Source organism: Poecilia reticulata, linkage group LG6 (assembly GCF_000633615.1).
Source record: "Poecilia reticulata strain Guanapo linkage group LG6, Guppy_female_1.0+MT, whole genome shotgun sequence".
Taxonomy (NCBI): domain Eukaryota; kingdom Metazoa; phylum Chordata; class Actinopteri; order Cyprinodontiformes; family Poeciliidae; genus Poecilia; species Poecilia reticulata.
In genome coordinates, this window is record NC_024336.1 from 23,144,452 (window position 1) to 23,147,985 (window position 3,534).

The following is a 3,534-nucleotide window of genomic DNA, read 5'->3' on the forward strand; positions in this document are numbered from 1 at the left end:
CACACACACACACACACACACACACACAAACACACACACACACACACACAAACGCGCGCGCTGTGCTGCGTTTTAAGGGAGGAAACCGGGCATCTTCCCTCATCACCACAAAGACGCATAGGGGGAGATTTGCCCTGCCTGCCCATCTAATTAATGCAGAATTGATTAAGCAGATATTTCCTTATGTGTTATTTTAACTCAGACCTTGCTGATGTCCATCGTTTCCCCACGTCATGATACATCATCACCAACCATCTCCATCCATAATCATCATTTATGGGAGGCATTAAAAAGAAGAGAGATATTTTACATGAACATGCAGCCACTTCAGCTTAACGTTCACACCCGGAGGGAGCCCTAAAAGCAGACAGGTGAGCCTCCCCCCTGCGCCAAACGGCTTTCAAGCGGCGCACCTTTAAATAGTCGTGTGGTTAAATACGCCTGTGTGGTTCATCTTAATAAAGTGTATTAGAATCGATACAAAATAAATACACATGAAGTAATGCGTCAGGGTTTTGGGAGCCTTGAGGAGGAGGAGGGGAGGCGGATGGGGTGTGGGGGGGTCTAATATCCAGGACAGTGTCTGCGGTCTCTCCAACCACTCATCTCCATCTCCCCCTCCGTGTGTGATCGTAGATATTAAGACAAATCACATGGAGCGATTAAAGAAAAGAAAAATTGCCCTCGTGTCTGTTTTAAAATAGAGCAGTTTGATTCCCACCCACTCTGTCTGCTTCTCTCTCAAAGTTTAGCCTTTCAGTTAAAAATATATTTTTATTATTATCCCAGATTATAACAGTCACACGTTGAGCAACAATCACTGGGAATGCACGATGATTTTAATGYCTAAACAGCGAGGAGAGGTGGTTGAAAGGGGGACGCAGAAAGAACATCTAAGTAGCGACATCGTTTTATGCTTAGATGTGGCATAAAGCTGGTTGAAGTTGATCAAATGTCCTAACAAGCTTGACGTCTTTGTTTTGAGTAAATGTGCACGGGACATTTAGCATGTATACATTTATTTTATTAACTTTTTTAAAATAAAAAAATAAAAAAAGCTTAAACCTCCAGGAAACAAACGTCCTCAGAAAGCCAAGCGTTTAAACATGCAAATCCAAAAGCAGAGGGCGCAGTGATCACCCTGGACATTCACCCGCAACCCGTTCAGACAATTTTGTATATTTCTTTTAATGAATATCTACTTTGAAAATGTAAACTTTGATGGGTTACATTTATTTATTTGCCAATTTATCCTTGTATTTATTCATACCTGGTGTTCAATGTCAACTCTGTCGCGACCTCAACCAGCACTACACTTTTAAATGATGAGAGACTTGGGTTGAAAACGTGTATTTGAACTATGGACACTAAGTTTTGTGTAGATCCAAAGAAGTACGATTTTTTTTTGTTGTTATATAAGAAAATTATAAACAGTTAAGTGATCAAGAAAAAGTAACACAATGTCAGCAATTATCCTTTAGCTCCTGTCTTATTAGTATTACAGTATGAAGCAATAATAAAACATTTTACAGACCTTCTGTCAAAATAAAATAAAAACTTGACTGTTTACTGCATTAAATGATTACTGTAGGCTCTGCTGTACAGTCTGATGCTTTTATACCAAAAATTGCTTTGGAAATGTAAAAATATTACAAATGGCTGCAGTAAAAAGCATTTCATTGAATATATATTTAAGAACATCAACCCACATCTTCAAATAATAGGTACTGGCAACATATTTTTACCTGTTAATTATTAATATTGTGATTTAAATTACTTTCTCATAATTTAAAATACACAATAAATCTAGAGTAAAAAGATATGAACAGATTATGCAGTGCAGAATTGCTGATAAGAGGGCAGTTTCACTGTGAAAACCTTAAACTTTAGAGTGACAGTATGTTGCTTTGACAGTCAAGCCATTGTAAATGCAGCCTTTAATTTTCAAGACAACAACAATTATATACAGTACATGTACTAATTACGAAAGAAATTGTATTTTAAAATCATTTACCTTAATTTATGTGTGGGTTAATGTGTCAAATCAGACGGTTTTTGGTAATATGGTAGCTATGGGGGGGAAAAATCCCACATTTTGAACTTCTGTAACAGTAAAATTCATAATAAAACATCTAAAACTCTGTTACAATCATTTTTTTTGCTACTGGTGGCCCCCACATCTTGTCGCCCCCTAGTAAAGCTTTTTGGTTGCGCCCCTGCGTCATGTGAGTTTGTTTGGTTTGAATACTGCACAAGAGTTCCTGATTCTGCCCTACGTCAATTTAATCTCTATTTATCTTATCATATAAATCTTAAAACGCGACTTTTCAAAAAAAAAAAAAAAAACTTTTAATTTTCAAATCAACTTGGTCATGTCGTTTCCTGTTTATTCTTTAACCTCACATAAAAAACTTAACAAAATGACGCTATTCCACAGCAGCTGAACAGATAAGTTCGTCCATCACCATTTATCCGGAAATATTGGAAAAACAAACAAACAAAAAAGACTCTTTGTGTGCGTATTTAAAAAAAAAATTATATACAACTTCCAAACCAGCTTAGGGACATAGAAGAAAATCGCATAATGCTACCGATTTTATTTTATTATTTTTTTGTTTGTGAAGGGGGGGGCTGGGGGGAGCAAAATTATAACATTGGGTTAAGTTAAATATGCGACAATGCAGGTTTATTCCTGGCTACAGTTATTTTTATTTTATTACAAATTCATCCAAACAGAGTATTTGAATTTTCCTAAAGCCCTGCTCCTTCTGACCATGTGAACACACACCGGTTCCCCTCTGCAGCCTGTTTCCTGCTCCCTCCTCCATTCATATCCACACACAGAGAGACACAGACAGACGCAGTGGGATGTAGAGTGGATGACAGGTGCTTAAAACACACATTACTTGTAAAGTTACAGCCTAATAGCAGCCGGCAGCTGCTTTCGTGGACGTGCGTGCAAGGAGGCGCTACCATCCTTTTTTTTTTTTTTTTTTTTTCATCCATCTGCGTTAGAAGTGAGCTGAGGTCTCCGAGGTCTTGGGATGTAAGCTACAGTTCCAGGGGCAGCGGGTAGATGGCACAATTTTCTTACATTTCTGAAGCGTTGCGAGCAAAGCTAAAGTGAAGGGTGTTTTATTTTAATGGTAGGGGACGGATCGGAAAGGAAAGCTTAGAATGAAGAAAGGGGAAGGAGAATCAATGATTTAGTATCCCTTTGAGCAAACTTGCGGTGTAGTGATATTATTACTACGGCAAGTAGTACTGCAAATAATACTAATAATACTAATTATTTAAAATTCTGCACATTAACAGAAGGAGCAGGTGTCCCAACTTGCAAAGCGTTTGACTTACGGGATTTATTGCCTCAAACAATACACTATATATGCAATAAAGCGTTTGTTGCATGGGCTAATTTGTCATAGTGATGGTGCCAAGGTGAGAATAATGCGTGTGTGTTTTCTCGCTTAACTGTTCGGGTGTCTGCGTGAGCAGAGAGAAAGAGAGAAAGAGAGAGGCAGAGAGAGAGAGAGA